Below are 21,652 nucleotides of genomic sequence, written 5' to 3'. Positions count from 1 at the left end.
TTTCAAAAACATTAGCAGCAGCAGCAGTGTAACTGGCATATGCAATTTCTGTGAGTCGTTTAAAGCAGGGTTCCCCAACTCCAGTCCTCAAGGCCCACCAACAGGTCATGTTTTCAGGATTTCCTTTGTATTGCACAGGTGAAGCAATTATCACCTGAGCAATACTAAGGAAATCCTGAAAACATGATCTGTTGGTGGGCCTTGAGGACTGGAGTTGGGGAACCCTGGTTTAAAGGGAATCTGTCTCCCAATTTATCGACTATCAGCTGCCGGCACCGACATCAGGGGCTTATCTACAGCATTCTGTAATGCTGTAGATAAGCCCCCGATGTAACCTGAAAGAGAAGAAAAAGGAGTTATATTATACTCACTCGGGGGTGGTCCGAGTCCAGTTCGGGTCCGATGGGTGTAGTGGTCCGGCGCCTCCCATCTTCTAATGGTGATGTCCTCTTCTTTGCTGCCTGTTGTTGCTCCAGCGCAGACGTACTGCTCTGCCCTGTTGAGGGCAGAGCAGAATACTGCAGTGAGCAGGCGCCGGACCTCTCCCGTATATTTTTTAGTCCAGCCTGTGCAACAGCAGAACAGAGTACAAATCTGACAGGCTGTGAACGACTGGAGAGAATGATGCAGGAGTATCTGGATCTCAATATCAATGACAATTGACTCTTTTGCATTCTGGTCTTCAAAAATGGAAGAGTGGCCTGAGCTCACCTGTCAAGCCTTGAAGGTTTTGTCATGCCCGGCAGTCAGCCTTCTATCAGAATGTGTCTTCAGCATAGCTGGTGGTGTTTTTTTTAAATGTGGAGACTCCAAGATGGGTCCCCATCTACTCTGTAGAAATAAATGCCACTGTAGTGGTGTGTGACAATTATTTTTGAAATGTGGAGACTCCAAATTGGATCTCCATCTGAAGGGTTGCCAGTGGTGGACAGTGTGTCAAAGGCCAATTATACTGTTTCTGCTCTTTGGAAATTTATGCCACTTTAGTGGTGTGTGACAATTATTTTTTGGAATGTGGGGACTCCAAGTTGAGTCTTCATCTGGTGGGTTGCCGGTGTAAGTAGGGCTCCCAGACAAACAGGCCTGCAGTTACTTTATGTCAACTACCTGTGTTACCTTCCTTACATTTTTCTGCCATTATCATTGCATGAAACTGATGATTGTTCAATCTGAGTGTAGCTGGAATAAAAAAAATAAAAAAATTGGAGGCGCTGCGTGAGGTATCAGGTGTACAAGTTAAAAAAGCCTTCAGTGCTCCCTTTACCACCAGGTCCTCATTGAAACTTCAATGCATAGCCCATGGCTGACTGCTGTCGTGCCATGTGCAAATTTCTACTTTGGATCAATTGATACCACTTTTCATGGTGTCTGCCCCTAATTTTAGCTGTTTTGGGAACTTTTGATCACCCCTTAAGGTGTTGTGTAACATTTGTTGTGGCCTTCCATTGAATCTTATGTTGTTTTAGTCAATATTGACAGTAGCATCCAAGGGTTAAACAGCTATGGATGGTGCCAACACTGATCGTTTCTGATGCAGCAAGTTGTCAGCTATAGTGTACAACTGACAGCTGCAGGATTGTCATCCAATAGACCTCTTATACAGCAGGTAAGTAAAATGATTCAATGGTTGCCATTAAGGGGTCAGACATTCATGGAACTGTGGTCAACCACACTTATTTGCTAAAAAGACACATAAAATAATGGGACACTGCCGGAACAGAGAGTTGTTCCATCAAGGTTTTTTCCTGAAAGACAGTTTTGGGGATTTACACAGGAACTCAGACGTAAGTGCTTGGCAGAGAGCTCAGTATAAATGTGAGCCAAACTGCGCTTTGATTTTTTTGGTAGGTGAAAAGAACATATACTGTAGACTGCAGTACAATAATTGTTCTTATTTTTATTTTTCTGTGGCTCACCATGCTGTATAAATGATTACATGGCTTTATTTATTGGATCCATGCAATTCTAGTGACACCAGATTTATATCATTTTTATTATGTTTACTGCTATCACACAGTAATAATGCTCTTTTAATAAAAAAAAATTGTAATTTCGCCCCCATATTCTGAGAGCTGTAACTTTTTTTATTGCTTGACGAACAGCTGTATCAGGGCTTATTTTTTATATGACGAGTGGGACATTTTGTATATACCATTTTGGGGTACATAATTTTTTCTATCACTTTTTATTCAGATTTTCCAGACAGAGAATGGACAAAAACTAGCAATTCAATAATTATTTGTAACTATTCTATTTGTGCCATTCACCATGTGATAAAAGCGATAATCCCAATTTATTCATCTGATCAGTATGATTATAGAGATACCAGATTTTTTTTTTATACTTTGCAGCTTTTACAGACAAAAAACAATATTTTACAAAAATGAATTTATTTTTTTCATCACCATATTCTGAAAGCTAAAACTTTTTTTAATTTTTTTTCCCAAATAAGCCATATTAGTGCATTTTTGGTGGGACTAGTTGGCATTTTTATTTATAGCATTTTTAGTACATATGACCTTTTGATCCTTTTTTATACAATTTTTTGTCTGTCAGAATTATGAAAAATTTACTTTTTAAAAAAATGTTCACCATCCGGAATAAATAGCAAATGATGATGAATGGGTGGGGGATAGGGGACAGGAAAAGATACATTGAAGGTGAGGGGTGGGAGGAGTAAATAATTATGAATGAAGGTGGAGGAGAGTAAAGTATTATTTATTGAAGGTGTGGGAGAGTAATTGATGAATTGAGACTGTGGTGGGGAGAGTAAACGATTATGATTGAGACTGGGGTTGGGTTCAACAAATTATTATAAATTGAAAGTGAGGGTGAAGAGCAGCAAATGAATATAAATTGAGACTGGGGGTGGGGAAAATTAAATGATGAATTGAAACTGGTGGTGGAGTACAGGAAATGATGATGAATTAAGAGTCAGGGAGAGTAAATAATGATGTATGGTGATCATTGTATTACCTGTACACTATATACAGAGCTCTTGAGTCTAATGTCACCAGTGATCACTGTGTATGATACATTATATAGAAAGTTCCTGTGTATAACGTCACTAGTTATCATTGTATTACCTGTACACTGACACTATGTTAGGTGCCGGGATCCTCCTGCTGCACAGGATAGATTCCAAGCCTTGTCTGGATTGGTGGTTTCCCATTCAGGTCCAGCCGCTGCGATTGTTGCTCAGCATGGACTTTGGTCCCAGCTCATGTTATGCACTTGGTTACTATTGCTCCAGCTAAATCTATAGTAACCAGTGACACACAAGTGCAGTCTTGTCCTCTGGAGTCCAGAAATCACCTTATTGAGCATGTCCTTGATGTGGCGTCCTCTCAATGGTGGTTGGACGTCAGCTGCTCTGGTGATGTGGCAGCTCCGGATTGGCCTGGGGGCGATGTCACGGCCAGCTGGGCATGAGTGTTTGGGGGTGGAGCCTAACTTATAAAAGGCTCTCAGTAACGCATGACGGTGTGCTAGTATCATGTATATTATGTTGTGTGAGTCTGCCTAGCTTTGGGGCTGTACTTGCTGGCAGGCAGTTAGTGACAGTGGGGACAATTAGCTCTTGACTAAGCACCTGTTTCCTACAGGTGAGCAGTTAGCACGGTGGAGCTACAGAGCAGGTTCAAACCTTAGTCATGTGAGTTCTTCTCTCGGCTTGCATCTGATTTCTTTTAGTGTGAGATTGACACTGTTCTGTTGCAGAGCAAGCTTAATCCTTTTGCTATAACCATGCGACATTTAACAGGGTATTGCTCTCAGTATTCTTTTGGTCAATACCTCTCTGTGGAGCAACAGAGCTTGAAACTCAGCAACCTGTTCACATTGAGTGGCATTAACTTTGTGTGTACAAGCAATCGCTTGCTGTGTGTTCCGTCATTGCTTACTAGCATCAGTTATACATCTCTGCACAGTGGACCTTGGGATGCATTTGCACTTTATTATTAATTTTTATTTAGCACAATCCGTCAACCCTAACACACTATATACAGAGTTCTTGTGTATAATGTCACTGGTGATCACTGTATTACATTTACTCTATATACTATATAAAAGGCTCCTGTGTATAATGTCACTGATGAACACTGTATTACCTGTACACTATAAACTATATACAGAGCTCCTGTATGTAATTTCAGTGGTGATCACTGTATTACCTGAACACTGTCAGTATATACAGAACTCCTGTGCATTATTTCACTGGTAATAATCTTTATTTTTTATATAATAATCTTTATTTTTATATAGCGCGCTAACATATTCAGCAGCGCTTTACAGTTTGCACATATTATCATCACTGTCCCCGATGGGGCTCACAATCTAAATTCCCTATCAGTATGTCTTTGGAATGTGGGAGGAAACCGGAGTACCCAGAGGAAACCCATGCAAACACGGGGAGAACATACAATCTCCTTGCAGATGTTGTCCTTGGTGGGATTCGAATCCAGGACTCCCACTAACCACTGAGCCACTGTGCTGCCTCACCACTGGTGAGTCAATGTGTTACCTGTACACTGTATACTATGTATAGAGCTCCTGTGTACAATTGCACTTATGGTAATATTTGTGTTTTATATGTTTTTAATAATTATTAGTATTGTACTATTTTATCACTATATGGTGGTACTATGTTATCTACTCATGGTGTGGTGCTATTTTTTCCATGTATGTGATATTATTTGGCCACTATGTGGTGGCAATATATGATATGGTCATGGTGTTGTGGTATTTATTCACTGTATGTGTTATTATTCAGTCACTATATGGTGATAATATGTGATTTTGTCATGGTGTCAGGGTATTTGCTCCTTGTATGTAGTATTATTTAGTCATTATGTTGTGGTAATATGTGATCTGCAAATCGTGTGACAATATTTGCTCCTTGTATGTGATATTGATCATTTAAAGAAAATGTATGTGAAACATTCCCTTAAAGGAAAATAAATAAAAATATATCCAAAAAGATTAATGGATATTTTAAGAAATGGATAATAGGTTGCAGTAAAGTAGGGTCTTGCCAAAAGAGTCTACCATGTCATGTTGGCAGGCATACAAATCTTTTGGCCAAAACAAAAGCTGATATCTATTTATGTGATATGTTGTTCGACTGGAACCGTTAATGTGTGATTGATGAGAACAGGGAGCAGAAGAGGAGTTTTTCCAAGAGTGGGCGGTGGGACTGTGGAAAGTTCCAGAGATGGAGTTACGGTGGAGCCTGGGTGGAGTCTGAAGGGGACAAGAAAATGTTGCCAATATGGGGCCCTGATACTCCTGGTGGCAGGCCTGGGAATTGCTTTTATGCTTCTATGATCAGAATAGTATCAATTAAGTTCCCTATATTATTTGTATGTTCTATTACTATTTACGTACTTGCTACAAGGTATATGCTCATTTTGATTTTTTTACTTCAGTTTCATCTCTTAAAAACGCAACATAGCCTAAGAGCTGATCTATAGTTATTGGCTGCCTCTGAGGTACATTCAATGGAGCAGTGGTCTTCAGCTCCATTTTTGTTTCTATCAGCTGCCACCAGATTTAAAAACAATAACCAAAGCCTAGCAGAGATTATTTTATTTCATAGTTACAATGGTGTACAAATACTAGTGGACTTACTCAAGAAGACTATAATATATTAACAGTTGGTTTACTTGCATGATGGAAAGTAAGGTGATCACTGATCACACTTTAGTTTTATTTCATACACTACTGTATAGTATTGAATTTTTTTACCATTATAAATTTGTACCATTAAAGCTCAGGAGAATATAAAGAGGCCTGCAGGTACACAATACTAATTACATTTATATACAGTATGTATGGTTGCCAAAAGGCATGTGAAAATGAAAATTAACAGGTTAGGTTTCTTAGAAAAGTAAACAAGTTTACATTTATACCCCTGTGGATATTCTATATTTATTATAACAATCATTTTATGCTCACAACATGTTCCCAAAACATGCAAATGCATTGCATTTACCTGTATATAATGTGATTTATAGAAAGTATCAATTTATTACAGCTACTCACTAAATTCCATAACCTTTTTATTTTACAGCATTAGTTTGTATCTATACAGCAATAAGTGAGGTTAAAATATAACTGTTAATATGTGTAACTTAAAAGCTCCAAAACAATGGTGTCACCAAATAGTACTTTTAAAAGATGCCAATTCAATGGGTAATCCCCGGAGGAAAATGGGAACCACACAAACGCATCATACAGGATATAAAAAGTTGCTAATATATCATGTCAGGCAATAGTTTTGTATAAAGGATACAGCATAGATTAACAATTAGCACACAATGCCATAGCCAATTGCATACATATATTTTTTTCTGACTAAACAAAAAAAGGTTTATAGCCACAAGATACGAATAGATGAGATATAAAAACAGGAACAATCTCACCAGTTTATGCAGACGGCCAGGAGTCTCCAGGGTTACTCTGTAGACACACAGGGAGACAGCGATGGGAGGACAATACCCTGTCAATTCCCTCAAAAACTAACCATCATCTGATCCCCAGACTCCTGCCCTAACAAGGGCAGTCCACAGCTCACCCTATATTGCACATGCCCTGCACTTTCCCTTAGAAGAGCATCCCAACACATTTCATCCAAGTAAATCTACAGGTGACTAACTTGTTAAAAAGTGCCATAGTGCTAAAGCTCAAGAGACATAGATCCTCCTACTCTCAATGCTATCTGTTGTCTGCAGAGAGTGGAGGAAAGAGGGCATATTTATATGGCAAGATGACATCAAATCATCCACACCTGTTGCCACAATCAATCAATTAATTAATTAATGTGTCACGCATATACTCACTCCTCATATCTGGCATACCGATCATCCACCATTAAGCAGCTCGGCGTCTGTGGAATGCACGCCAGAGTCGGCGCTTGCTCCACCCACGTTAGCATCACAGGTACAGAGCAAAGCAAATCAGAAGAACGGAGAGTGCCCCACTTCTGGTAGAACCACAAAGATGGATGCCCCACTTCCGGTGACGTTTCTCTAGGGGCGGTCCGCCCACAATGAAAATGCCACACTTCCGGTCAGCGGACATGTTGTAATGATGCCCCACTTCCGGTGACATTTTGTATGCAGTACCGCCCCTTAATCCTGTCAGCGAACCAACGCTGATCAGTGCAGCCACAGCAAAGGAGGGGCGTGTACTCCCATCAGTGACGCACACCACTACAGGGGCCAGAAAAATTAGCCCCTTTCCAAACAGCATCACAATAGGGCGTTCCAACAGAACGTCCCAAGAAAAACTCCTACTTCTCATCGAAGTTGAAAACAGAGTGCCACGACACTGATGATACGTCCAGCAATATATTCGCTGAAAGTTGTCATTATGAATTATGAAAACAATCACCTGTATGGTGAATTGTGTCATAAGCAAGAGACAGTGGTCTACTTGGCATCAAAAAACAGGGGAAAAGCATAGTAGGGTAAACAGTAGGGAGTAAAGTGACAAGTACATATACAAATCCTGATAATAGGTGACCAAAAAGTGAGTCAGGCTTAATAAACAATCCCCAAATATGGGTCAAAACAAGGGAAAAAAAGGAAAAGGAGGAATTCAAATAAAACAGTTATAATTGATTTGTTCATTGAGGCCCTTAGGTGTTACAGTATCCAAATAGAAAACCCACTTGGCCTCACGTTGTAACAACAACTGATCCCAGTTGCCTCCTCTCTGTGGTTTAAAGATCCTATCAATGGCAGTAAACCTGAGGTGTGCAATCTGGCCATCATGTGCACCATGAATATGTCTAGAAATTGAAGTATCCCTTTTATGTGTTACATCTCCCACATGTTCACCAATTCTCCTCCTAAATTCACGGATTGTTTTTCCGACATATTCCAATCCACATTTGCAGGTAACCTTATAAATGACACCCTTGGTGCTACAATTTATGAAATGTTTAATGGGATAATTCTTCCCAGTCACATTACTCACAAAGTCCTTACTTACCCCAATGTATAAACAAGCCACACAATGACCACATTTAAAACAACCCGTAACATCACTGTGGAGCCATGTTCTGCTCACAGGAGTCGAAAAATGGCTCCGCACCAGTCTGTCATTCAAGGGCCATGCTTTCCTGTATGTGATCATAGGGGAGTCACTCAAATAAGGGGAAATATCACTGTCCATCTGTAAGATGGACCAGTGCTTTCTGATAATATTCCTCACAGGAATTGCACCATTGTCATATGTTGTAATAAATCTAAGGATATCATTCTCCAGAGGTTTCTTGTTATTAGTGTTCAATAGTTCAGAACGCATACAATCCTTAGCTCCTTGGTAGGCCTGTTTTAACACCTTTTTGTGATAACCCCTATTCAGGAATCTATCCCTTAAGTCCCTAGCTTGGGACTCAAACGTCGACATATCAGAGCAGTTCCTCCGAATTCTGAGATATTGTCCCTTAGGAATAGCTCTCTTCAAATGCTGGGGGTGGTGTTATGAATGGGTCACTGAGGAGGAACAACAAAAAGCTAAGTCCCAGAAAACCAGAGAGGTTGGTCACTATGCAGATTGCATATCCCTGATCTTAACCACACAACTAACAGTAGCAGTGGAGCGATCCTACGTTGTTCCTAGACACCTCGTCACCGCCGGAGGACTGCATAAACCTAAAGCAAGAAAAGGGAAAACTAACTGCCCCAGAGCAGACCCCAAAGGAAAAGACAGCCCCCACACATGTACTATTGACGGTGAAGCAAGATGAAAACACAAACACAGGCAGGAAAATAGGCTGAGCAAATGATGGGGCCCAACTAACTAGAAAGCACAGGAAAGGAAAGCCACTGTCTGCAATCTGCCAAAAAACACTACCAAAAATAATGTCCAACACGTGTGATAGCAAAATTAACCGTGAAGTCACTAGACTTCTCCCACTGTATCAGCACTCTGAAATATTCTGAAACAGAGCAAAAAGAGGCCAATCTAATAAGGGGCAAATTGGCAAATACAGATAAATAGGAGTGGAAGTTCAGCATAGCCCCAGCAGGGGCATGGTGACCACCCAAGAAACTGAATTGACCAACAAGCGCAAGTGTGAACATTAGCAAAAAGCAAACATAACTTAAGAAGACTGGAAGAGAGCTGAAGTCCAAGACCTGAGAAGCAGACTGAATCACCAGCAGCAGGATAGGGCGTTGGCTGTCTTATATCCAGTCTGATACTCCAGAGATCCAATTGTTATCCTTCTCATCAGGTGGCAGATCACTACCACTTAAACCAACCTCACTACCTCCTGTCACCACCAGAGGGAGAACAGAAGGAGAACTCTCAACAGGAGGAGCAGAAAATGAGCTCATAACAGGGTGGTGGCTCCGACAATGTAGTAGGGAATAAGTAGACGTTGGTTTTCTATACGTTGAAGTTCCCACTTCTCCTTTCTCATTTAACTCAATCAGAATATCAAGGAACGGCAATCTCGAGGTCTCAAAGACAGCAGTTAAAAACAGACCTATATCATTATGGTTAAGACCAGCCACAAATTCATCAAATTCCTCAGCTTAGCCCTTCCACACAATGAATATATTGTCTATGTACCGTGTCCGTAACTCAGGGACACGGCACATAGACGAGCCATCATCCAAATCACCACCAAAAACCAAAGTCTCCTCCCACCAGCCGAGGAGGAGATTCGCATAAGCCGGTGCACAGGGGCTTCCTTTTGCGGTCCCCCTCAGCTGGTGGTAGACCTTATGATTGAAGACAAAAAAATTCCTTGTTAAACAAAACCGAAGGAGCTCCAGTACGAAAAGATTATGTTCTTGAAATTGACACCCTCTTGTATTCAAGAAATATCTAACCGCTTCCAAACCGTGCACATGCGGAATAGATGAATGCAACGCCTCAACATCTATACTTGCAAGAGAAGCCTTAGGGTCTACAGTGAGCCCTTCTAACCGCCGGAGGAGGTCTGGTGTATCTTTAACAAAAGACTGTAACGAAGAAACAAATGGGGATAAAATCTGATCTCAATAGATCCCCGCATTCTAACAGAGACTACCAACTCCTGATACAATTGGCCTACCCTTAAGGGGACTAAACCCCTTATGAATTTTTGGTAAGCAATAGAAGGTGGCAGTGACTGGATGATTCGGGAGTAAAAACTCAAATTCAGTCTTATTGATTATCTTTTTGCTGAGGGCCTCTGATAGAATTTGTCGTAATTCTTCACGATAAACATTCATGGGATTATGTGCCAGAACTTCATAGGTATCACTGTCCGAAAGGATAGTATCACACATTTGTTGGTAATGATCCACCCTCAGGATGACAACATTGCCACCCTTATCAGAGGGTTTGATCACAATGCTGTCATCCCGTTCCAAATGCGCAATTGCATCCATTTCCTCCTTAGAACAGTTAAAGTGACAATAAAAATGATCATGCGAAAGTTCAATCAGATCCTGAGTCACTAGATTAGAAAACACATCAATAGCAGAAAAATCACCAGTAGGTGGAGGCATTTTTGTGCTTCTATTTTTCAATTCCGTAAAAGGTCCGTGACACAAGGTATTAGGATTTATTTCAGAGAGAGAATTGAGCAACCTAACATCAGGTAACATGTCTTCAGGAATACCCAATTCTGAACTAATACGTGAATCTTGTTTCTGAAAAAACTTTTTCCACCAAACTTTACGCAAGAATAAATTGAGATCCTTAACTGTCCTAAATAAATCAAAATCCGTGTTGGGGACAAATGAAAGACCCTTACTCAAGACAGATTTTTCAGCACAATCAATACTCCTTTCTGAAAGGTTAATGATTTGAATGTCCTGAGTAAGGGATAAATCATTAGATATAGAATTAATCACTTCTTGGTTTGTGTTGGTCTGTTTCTGAGTGCATAAACCTGGTCTAAAAAATGTCCACTAGATGTATTTTCAGATCTATCAGACGGTCCCCTTGAGCCTTGACCCCTGCCGCGCCCTCTGTTTCTGCCTCTAATAGAGCGATTCCTGCTCTCTGATTCAGAAAAATCAGTATCCGTAGATGAGAGTTCAGTATCTCTCTCAGGGGCACCCATACGTGGGGTCAAAACTAAATAGGCTTTACTATCTTTGAAGTCTTTGATGTCGCCCAAATACTGTTTATGCTTTCTCTCTTTAAGATGATACTGAAAACGTTCAATATGTGTCCGAAGTTTGGTCTCCTTCACCCCAAATTCTGTTTCAGTAGAGAACTTTTTAGTAACCTCAATATGTTCCCTTAATTTATCATTCAACAAACCAAGGGTAACCTTCTCTTCGTCTAATAATAATTGCATAAAGCGTAAGGAGCTTTCAGTGGCCTCTCGTTCCCATTTATGTACAAAAGCTGGGTTTTTATGCCTATTATAGACAGACAACAGATAGCATTGAGAGTAGGAGGATCTATGTCTCTTGAGCTTTAGCACTATGGCATTTTTTATCAAGTTAGTCCCCTGAAGATTTACTTGGATGAAACACGTTGGGACGCTCTTTTAAGGGAAAGTGCAGGGCATGTGCAATATAGGGTGAGCTGTGGACTGCCCTTGTTAGGGCAGGAGTCTGGGGATTAGATGATGGTTAGTTTTTGAGGGAACTGACAGGGTATTGTCCTCCCATCGCTGCCTCCCTGTGTGTATACAGAGTATCCCTGGAGACTCCTGGCCGTCTGCATAAACTGGTGAGATTGTTCCTGTTTTCATATCTCATCTATTCGTATCTTGTGGCTATAAACCTTTTTTTGTTTAGTCAGAAAAAAATATATGTATGCAATTGGCTATGGCATTGTGTGCTAATTATTAATCTATGCTGTATCCTCTATACAAAACTGTTGCCTGACATGATATATTAGCAACTTTTTATATCCTGTATGATGCGTTTGTGTGGTTCCCATTTTCCTCCGGGGATTACCCACTGAATTGGCATCTTTTTAAAGTACTATTTGGTGACACCATTGTTTTGGAGCTTTTAAGTTACACATATTAAAAGTTATATTTTAACCTCACTTATTGCTGTATAGATATAATTTTGGGGTGAGAGATATTTGTCATTTTTGACAAAAGTTGACAATTTTTCTGCTGTATTTGTAGCATTAGTTTGTAGTAACATCATTATCTTCTTACTGCACATATCTATTTCACAAGTTTCTGTAATTCAGTCAAGGATATGTCATTTCCAAAATGACACACATTCCATGATGCAGTAAGATATATTGTTGCAGAAGACTGTAAGTGGCCACTGTATACCCACATTCCTGTCTTAGTCTCTTCTAACTCCTTTCTCCACATCTGCTGCAGCTTGCCTAGTTCTCTCTGCGGTTTTCGGTTCTTCCAATGCCGGAACTCCTCATGGTCAGGTACGAGGTTCTACACATCCAGAAGTCATGAGCTTTAATGACAGAAGAACCAAAGACCCACAGAGGATCATAGATGCTACAGTGGCAGCAGAGGTAGGTTAATTAGATAGGTGTGAGCCTTTTTCAAGTGAGTATATATGTTTTAGGGGTTGTTTTATCCCCTCTCTGTTTATTAAGCTATGGGGTCTGGCAAGACCTCAGAATGTCATCAATATCTTTTCACAGCAGTTTGATCCAAATTTTAGTCAGACTTTGTCTAATCTACCCAAAAATATTTTAGGAGATTCACTCACCTCTAGTGATTGGTCCTTTATAAATTAAAAATATATCATTCACTTGTTGTATAGAGTTAGAGGTTTATTCTTTCTTGATACCATCTTTCATGGTATAGTCATCATTTTTTAACATGAAATTGCAAGTGTAACTACAAGAATAAAGTGAACGTTTTAAAATTCTGTGCAATTTTTTATTCATAGCCATCCTGCTTCAAGTTTTTAAAGGGAACCTGTTGTGTGAAAAACACTGAAAACTTGCAGATAAGGGGTTAATCTGCAGGTTTATAGCATTCAGAAACCATATGGCTCTGCCGCACTTAAAACACAGCAGCCAAGACCAAATAATCTTTATTCCTTCTTTCAGCCTCCGGCTTTCAGTCATAGAAACAGCGCTGCTGCTGTGGTTTCAGTCCCCACTCAGTACATGCTGAACGTGGACTGCTACCATGCCCAGCGCTTACTGACAGCCGGCTCAATAGTGCATTAGTACAGAGACAGTTGTCAGTCAGTGCGAGGGTGTAAGTACAGCCACCAGTCACTATATACTGAACAGTAACAAAAGATGCGCCTCAGTATCTGAAAGCCAAAGGCTTCTGGGAGGAACGGCAGCACCATGTCTTCTGAGTGCTATTAACCAACAGATTAAAACACATTTGCAAATTCATAGCTTTTTTCACATGACAGGTTCTTTTTAAAGATAGAAGTTAATAAAAAGACATTGGAAAGTGATGAACCTGCTTTGCCTGCAATAATGACCACATAGGGAGCCCATGTGCTTTACAAAATAACAGTTGGCAATGGCTCTGTCATGGCAAAAGTAGGCAGCAAGCAACAATATTTTTGTATTATGCCTTTAAGTGGCTTACAATAGCTTCCTGTTAGAAGGGAACATTGTTATGAGAGCATGAAGGGCACAGTAAGTTTAGAATGTGGCTTGCAAAGTTGCAGACCCTGTGTCTGAAGTAGATGAGAAGCATTGTGACTGATAACTGAAGGCTTCTGCTAGAACAAGACTACTCCTAAACAGGTGTATACAATATAGAGCTCTGGAAATAATTGAGAGACCACCACATCAAAACCCTGTCATGGCCAGCCCATTCTCCAGACTGAAACCCCATTGAAAACCTCTGGAATATAATCAAGAGGATGATGGATAGTCACAAACCATCAAACAAAGAAGAACTGCTTAAATTTTTGCACCAGAAGCAGTGTGAAAGACTGGTGGAAAGCATGACAAGACCCATGAAAGCTGTTTTTAAAAATCATGGTTATTCTACAAAATATTGATTTCTGAACTCTTCCTGAGTTAAAACATTAGTATTGTTGTTTCTAAGTGACTATGAAGTTGTTTTCTTGCATTATTTGAGGTCTGAAAGCACTGTTTTTGTTTTTTTTTAATTTTGACCATTTTTCTTTGTCAGAAAAAAAAATACAAAATGTATTGCTTGGAAATTCAGAGACATGTTGTCAGAAGTTTATAGACTAAAAGAACAATTTACATTTTACTCAAAAATATACCTATAAAGAGAAAAATCAGACAAGCTGAACATTTAAAAGTGGTCTCTTAATTTTTGGCAGAGCTGTACATACATTACAGTTATTGAATTATCAGCAGGTAAGAATTGTCAGCAGCAGGTTGGAATGAATAGTCAGTGGCAGGAAGGAATTGCAGTTAGAAAGGAAAAAAGGTTGGTACAAGGACAGCTAAATCTCAAGTGATACACAGGCTGGGTCAGGATGGTTAGCCAAAAAGACATTGACAAGCAAATTACAGTAGAGACTGCACGCCTTTGCAGAATCCAATACCCAAATGGAACTTATTGCTCGGAAACGGAGTGATGGAGAACATTGGGTGAAATGGCTAAATCATAAGGCTTCTTTTTTTATGAAAGTATTTTTTTTATTTTAAATGATAAGGTTTTTTTTTTCCAATAGCTCATTTTCACCTCAATGAACAAGCCTCAATTTTCAAATCTAATGTGTCACATATGCTCTGGCTCATGTTTTTTGGTTTTGTTTTAATTTTTTGTAATGTGTACAAACATGAGGGAGGCTCCACTTTTTTGGGCTGCTCATTTTGTTTATATGTAGCTTTCAATGGGCAGGAATATAAACCCCTTTCTAACCTTGGACGGAATAGTACGTCGAGGTCAGATCCCCCACTTTGATGAGGACATTGGCGGTGAGCCCACATCAAAGCCGGGACATGTCAGCTGTTTTGAACATATGCCCGCAATAGGCGCAGGTGGAATCATGATCCACCCATGCCTATTAACTAGTTAAATACCACTGTCAAACACTGACAGCGGCATTTAACAAGTGCTTCCTGCCACCGGGCTGGAAATACGTGCATCGCTGACCCCGTCACATGATTGGGGGTCAGCGATGCATTAGCATAACAACCAGAGGTCTCCTTGAGGCCTCTATGGTTGTTGATGCTAGATTGCTATGAGCGCCACCCTGTGGTCAGCACTCATAGCAATGCTGTAATTCTGCTACATATAGGCTATCTAAGAGATAACAACAAAGTCTGAACAAAACTTAAATAGCACTTATATTGAAAGGGGGACATCCACCATATCATGATCAGGACCAATATATCCCCCATAGGACACTCTTGCACAGTCTATAAACACAGAGTAAATGTCCACAAATGTCTTGTATGAAAACCATATACAAGTTTATTAAATAGAACAACAATTCAGTATATGTAGTACACTCATTAATATGTGACAGAGGGTCTTAACCATAAGGACAGAAGGTAAACACACAAAAATACCATGTGTCTAGACATTAATATGCGAGGTGGGGGAGCAAACAGAAAGCTGATTAAAACAATAGAATAGAGTACTTGGGGTGCAACTTGCAATTGCTAGCTAGGTACTATCAATGTAAGAGAACCTCCAGTAATCCCATTATCCTGATATATTGTTCAGCACAACCCCTAACAAGTAATACAAACATCAAAAAAGCACAATTTTCTCTCACCCATAGTGCCTCAGCCCAGGAGGAAGCGGTACTGCAGCCCCAACGTGCGTTTCGCATTGGTTTCTTCGGGGGGCCGTCAGTGGCACCCCAAGTATTCTATTCTATTGTTTTAATCAGCTTTCTATTTGCTCCCCCACCTCGCATATTAAGGTCTGGACACATGGTATTTTTGTGTGTTTACCTTCTGTCCTTATGGTTAAGACCCTCTGTCATAGTAATGAGTGTACTGCATATACTGAATTGTTGTTCTATTTAATAAACTTGTATATGGTTTTCATACAAGACATTTGTGAACATTTACTCTGTGTTTATCAGGTGTTTATATATAGGCTATCTAATCATCATCTGTATGTAGCAGAAGCAATCGAGTTGTGGCAGCTTCTAGCCTCCCATGAAGGCTATTACAAAAAAATGCGCTTCAGGGGTGCTTCGGCCTTCAGGTATAGTATCTGCCCAGCAGCAGTCTGTTTGCTGCACTATGCATATAGTTGGTATGTATTTTTTGCCAATTAGAGATTAGGTTTCAGTTGCTGCATGCCACATCCTCTGTATTTAGCTTTTATGCATTTACATTTTTGCACTACGTATTCTTTAACATGGTATTTTTTAACTGTTTATTTTGCATGTTACTGGTATATACATACTGCTACCACTTAGGGAATTAGGCCTTTGCTGGCTCTTTATGCAATGGGGTTTTGAATAAATAAGTTTTTGTCATTTATCCAAGTGATATATATCTATTTAAATATTTCTTTCTGGAAGCTTTTATGTTCTGAGCTCCACTAATTACTCTGGTTTACCATTTTTACATCTTATGTACTGGATAAATTGACTACAAAAATCACATATATATACATGCCTTTTTCTGGACCCTATTGTACCTGGTCTTATGGCCTTTGTTCTTTTGCACTTATTGCTCCCATATGTATCACATTGCACTGCAATGCATTTTAATTTGTTTATAATAAAACTTCACTGATTTTATGGCATATGGTTTCCAACCCCTTTTTGTATGATTTATGTATAGTTGGAAATGCCGGTTTATTAGGCAAAATATTATATTGTGACGTTAGATAAAAAAGAACCTAGGCATGTTTGGTGTTTATAAACTCACTAGCTGCTAGCCCGATTCTAAAGCATCGGATACTCTATGATATGGCCAGCAGCAGATTAAAATAAAAAATGTGATATACTTACCATCCGACGGCCCCCGGAATCTGTCCCTCCGCTCCACGCTGCCGGCATCTTCCGTTCCCAGTACTGCTTTGCGCCAAAGACCGCTGCTGACGTCCTCTCGGTAGATCACTAATTTTTATTTTAATTCTATTTTTTACACGTTTATTGTACCCAGGATCCGAAGGAGTCTCTTCTCCTCCGGACCCTGGTTACTAGCTAGCGCCGGGCATGTCCGGCTGCGTCGCCACTGACGCCCATGCGCCTGGAGATGACCCGCGGCAACCGTTGGGAGATCAGTGGCTAGCGCTGCTGATCTCCCGATGGCACGGTAGTGTTGGAGTGCATCCTGCTAATTGTGGACTGCGCCTGTTGCTGATTGGTTGCGGCCTGGCGTGACCAATCAGCGCAGCGGGATTTCAGTTACAGACAGACATAAGGTGTTTATATATATATATATATATAGATAATTATCTGGAGAATCATAATGGCGGTCAGTTTTAGCATTTAGTAAACCTAGCAAAAAAGCCAAACAAAAACATGTGTGAGATTGCACTTTTTTTTGCAATTTCACCGCACTTGGAATTTTTTCCTGTTTCCAAGTACACGACATGCTAAAACCATTGATGTCTCTCAAAAGTACAACTCATCCCGCAAAAAATAAGCCTCCACATGGCCATATTGACAGTAAAATAAAAAAGTTAAGGCTCTGGGAAGAAGAGGAGCGAAAAACAAAAACGAAAAACCGAAAAAAGCTGGGGCCATTAAGAGGTTAACAGTCGTTATGTATTTTTACATCTGCTGACACAGTGAGGTGAACTACAAGAGCTAGGTACCATCCCAATTGGGGTACACTTTGTTGCGTGGGATGGAGTGCGGCTGCATGTATTTCTATGCAGCTGCACACTTCAGTCCCAAGTGCTGGCGGCAGTGCCAGGTATTGATGCTTGAGTTTCTCGCATCGCAATCACAAGTGTGACCCCGGCCTTATGCTTGACCAGTGATTCTGAACTTTTTTCATGGCACATTGTACTTTATTCAAAATCGCATGATATGAAGAAGTTCTTTTAATAACAAGATCAAAAATCAGTGTAACAGGCTCAAGTTACACCAGCATATGGCACCGGATGCAATATGTAAGTTACCCTCAGCTCCAGCTCTGCTACGAGCATGAGCTGAGGGTCATGATACTGTGCTGTCACATGAGAGGATCGCAGCACAAGTGCAGAGAAGATGGAGAAATCAATTTCTTCATCTCCTCCATGGCATGACTCAGCACATATCAAACTGCACTGGGGTGACATCCAATGTAGTGTGACTCCACAGTACAATGGAGTACAGGAGGAGTGAATAAACAGTGCAGGAGAAAGTGTGTCCGTTCTGTGCAGAGATCAAGCAGTTACATACTCCAAGTGTATGTTTGATAAAGGTCTGCTTGACTGAAACATCACTAACTGCTACACTGATTTTGGACCACATTATTAAAAGGAACTTTTTCATATCATGAAATTTTGAATGACAGATTCTTTTTTATATATTTAATGATTTAGATTTATGTTTAATTTAGACGCAGCCCCTAGGTATTTCTGTATATATATTTAATGGTTGTGACTAGAGTTGAGCGATACCGTCCGATACTTCAAAGTATTGGATCGGAATGGATCGGCCGATCTTTAAAAAAAGTATCGGTATCGCCGATTCCGATACCGGAAGTCCCATTCAAGTCTATGGGACTTCCGGTATCGGAATAAGAAAAACCCTGTTTTTGCCTTGTACAGCCTCTCTGGGGTCTGTACGGGCCTTTCGGGGGGCTGTGCCGGCCTGCCAGGGGGTCTGTGCAGGCTCCGGTGGTCTGTGCCGGCCTGCCGGGGGGCTGTGCCGGCCTGCCGGTGGTCTGTGCAGGCTCCGGTGGGCTGTGCCGGCCTGCCGGGGGGCTGTGCAGGCTCCGGGGGGCTGTGCCGGCCTGCCGGTGGTCTGTGCAGGCTCCGGGGGGCTGTGCCGGCCTGCCGGGGGGCTGTGCCGGCCTGCCGGTGGTCTGTGCAGGCTTCGGGGGTCTGTGCAGGCATCGTCCGATGGGACTACAAGTCCCATCGGGCGATGCCTGCTACCATGACAGTGATTGACACATTAGCCAATGATGGGACAGTAGTAGTCCCATCATCCGGCTAATGTGTTGAATGTAAAAAAAAAAAAAAAAAATTACATGCTACATACATACAACATGCATACTACATACATGCTACATTCATACTACATACTACATACATGCTACATTCATACTACATAAATACTACATGCAACATACATACTACATATATACTACATACATACTACATGCATGCTACATACATACTGCATGCTACATACATACTGCATGCTACATACATACTACATGCTACATACATACCACATATATACTACATACATACTACATGCATGCTACATACATACCACATACATACTACATACATACTACATACATACTACATGCATGCTACATGCATGCTACATGCTACATACATAACACATATATACTACATGCATGCTACATACATACTACATGCTACATACATACCACATACATACTACATGCATGCTACATACATACTACATGCATGCTACATACATACTACATGCTACATACTACATATATACTACATGCATGCTACATACATACTACATGCTACATACATACTACATACATACTACATGCATGCTACATACATACTACATGCTACATACATACTACATATATACTACATGCATGCTACATACATACTACATGCTACATACATACTACATATATACTACATGCATGCTACATACATACTACATGCTACATACATACTACATATATACTACATGCATGCTACATACATACTACATGCTACATACATACTACATACATACTACATGCATGCTACATACTACATGCTACATACATACTACATATATACTACATGCATGCTACATACATACTACATACATACTACATGCATGCTACATACATACTACATGCTACATACATACCACATACATACTACATATATACTACATGCATGCTACATACATACTGCATGCTACATGCATGCTACATACATACTACATACATACTACATGCTACATACATACCACATATATACTACATACATACAATACATTCATACAATACATACATAGACATACAGTACATATAACATAGAGTAACATACTTACCAATACTTGTCACATTGTTCCCCGAAGCCATTGTCTTTTCCGGAATAAATATTAACATAACAAACCACAAAAATACTCACCCACGATCCGAAGCAGTCCACGAGTGTGTCCCACGACGATCTTGGGTAGAGAACTGCAGCATCAGCTGATGCTGCCGTTCTCTACGGGCTGTAGGAATCCAATGACGGAAGGTAGGTATCCTTCCGCACTGTATTCCTCCGCCACTTAAAAAAAAAAAAAAGTCCCTAGTCTCACTTTATGCCATTGCTGTGTGGGAATTTCTACCCAAGATCGTCGTGGGACACACTCGTGGACTGCTTCGGATCGTGGGTGAGTATTTTTGTGGTTTGTTATGTTAATATTTATTCCGGAAAAGACAATGGCTTCGGGAAACAATGTGACAAGTATTGGTAAGTATGTTACTCTATGTTATATGTACTGTATGTCTATGTATGTATTGTATGAATGTATTGTATGTATGTAGTATATATGTGGTATGTATGTAGCATGTAGTATGTATGTAGTATGTATGTAGCATGCATGTAGCATGCAGTATGTATGTAGCATGCATGTAGTATATATGTAGTATGTATGTAGCATGCATGTAGTATATATGTAGTATGTATGTAGCATGTAGCATGTATGTAGTATGTATGTAGTATGTATGTAGCATGTATGTAGTATATATGTGGTATGTATGTAGTATGTATGTAGTATGTATGTAGTATGCATGTAGCATGCAGTATGTATGTAGCATGCATGTAGTATATATGTAGTATGTATGTAGCATGCATGTAGTATATATGTAGTATGTATGTAGCATGTAGCATGTATGTAGTATATATGTAGCATGTATGTAGTATGTATGTAGCATGCATGTAGCATGCATGTAGTATGTATGTAGTATGTATGTAGTATGTATGTAGCATGCAGTATGTAGCATGTATGTAGCATGTATGTAGTATGTATGTAGTATATATGTAGTATGTATGTAGCATGTAGTATGTATGTAGCATGCATGTAGTATATATGTAGTATGTATGTAGCATGTAGTATGTATGTAGCATGCATGTAGTATGTATGTAGCATGTAGTATGTATGTAGCATGCATGTAGTATATATGTAGTATGTATGTAGCATGTAGCATGCATGTAGCATGCATGTAGTATGTATGTAGTATGTATGTAGTATTTTTTTTTTTTTTTTTAACATTTAACACATTAGCCGGATGATGGGACTACTACTGTCCCATCATTGGCTAATGTGTCAATCACTGTCATGGTAGCAGGCATCGCCAGATGGGACTTGTAGTCCCATCGGACGATGCTTGCACAGACCCCCGGACATCAGCACAGCCCCCCGGCAGGCCGGCACAGCCCCCCGGCAGGCCGGTACAGACCCCCACAGGGTGCACAGACCACCAGCAGGCCGGCACAGCCCCCCGGCAGGCCGGTACAGACCCCCACAGGGTGCACAGACCACCGGCAGGCCGGCACAGCCCTCCGGCAGGCCGGTACAGACCCCGGGCAGTCCACACAGCCCCCGGCAGGCCGGCAGAGACCCCCGGAAGGCCCAAAATGACGGCGCATCATGATGCGCACACACCGCGCATCATGATGACGTCAGGCTGTCAA

The 21,652-nt window shown here is 40.6% G+C and overlaps 1 long non-coding RNA gene across 1 annotated transcript in view; it reads left to right on the top strand.

The window, feature by feature from the left end:
• Positions 1-3,543: 3,543 nt before the first annotated feature.
• LOC141101188 (uncharacterized) overlaps positions 3,544-21,652 on the top strand; it is a 76,373-nt gene continuing 58,264 nt past the window's right edge. The window contains exons 1-2 of the long non-coding RNA XR_012234907.1: positions 3,544-3,655; positions 12,308-12,459. This is a non-coding gene — a long non-coding RNA (uncharacterized lncRNA). The remainder of the gene's footprint in view (positions 3,656-12,307; positions 12,460-21,652) is intronic.

This window comes from Dendrobates tinctorius, unplaced genomic scaffold, assembly GCF_039654945.1.
Source record: "Dendrobates tinctorius isolate UK_male_01 unplaced genomic scaffold, ASM3965494v1 ptg000115l, whole genome shotgun sequence".
NCBI classification, from domain to species: Eukaryota; Metazoa; Chordata; class Amphibia; order Anura; family Dendrobatidae; genus Dendrobates; species Dendrobates tinctorius.
The sequence above is the reverse complement of the archived record's forward strand: the minus strand, read 5'-3'. Positions and strand labels throughout refer to the sequence as shown.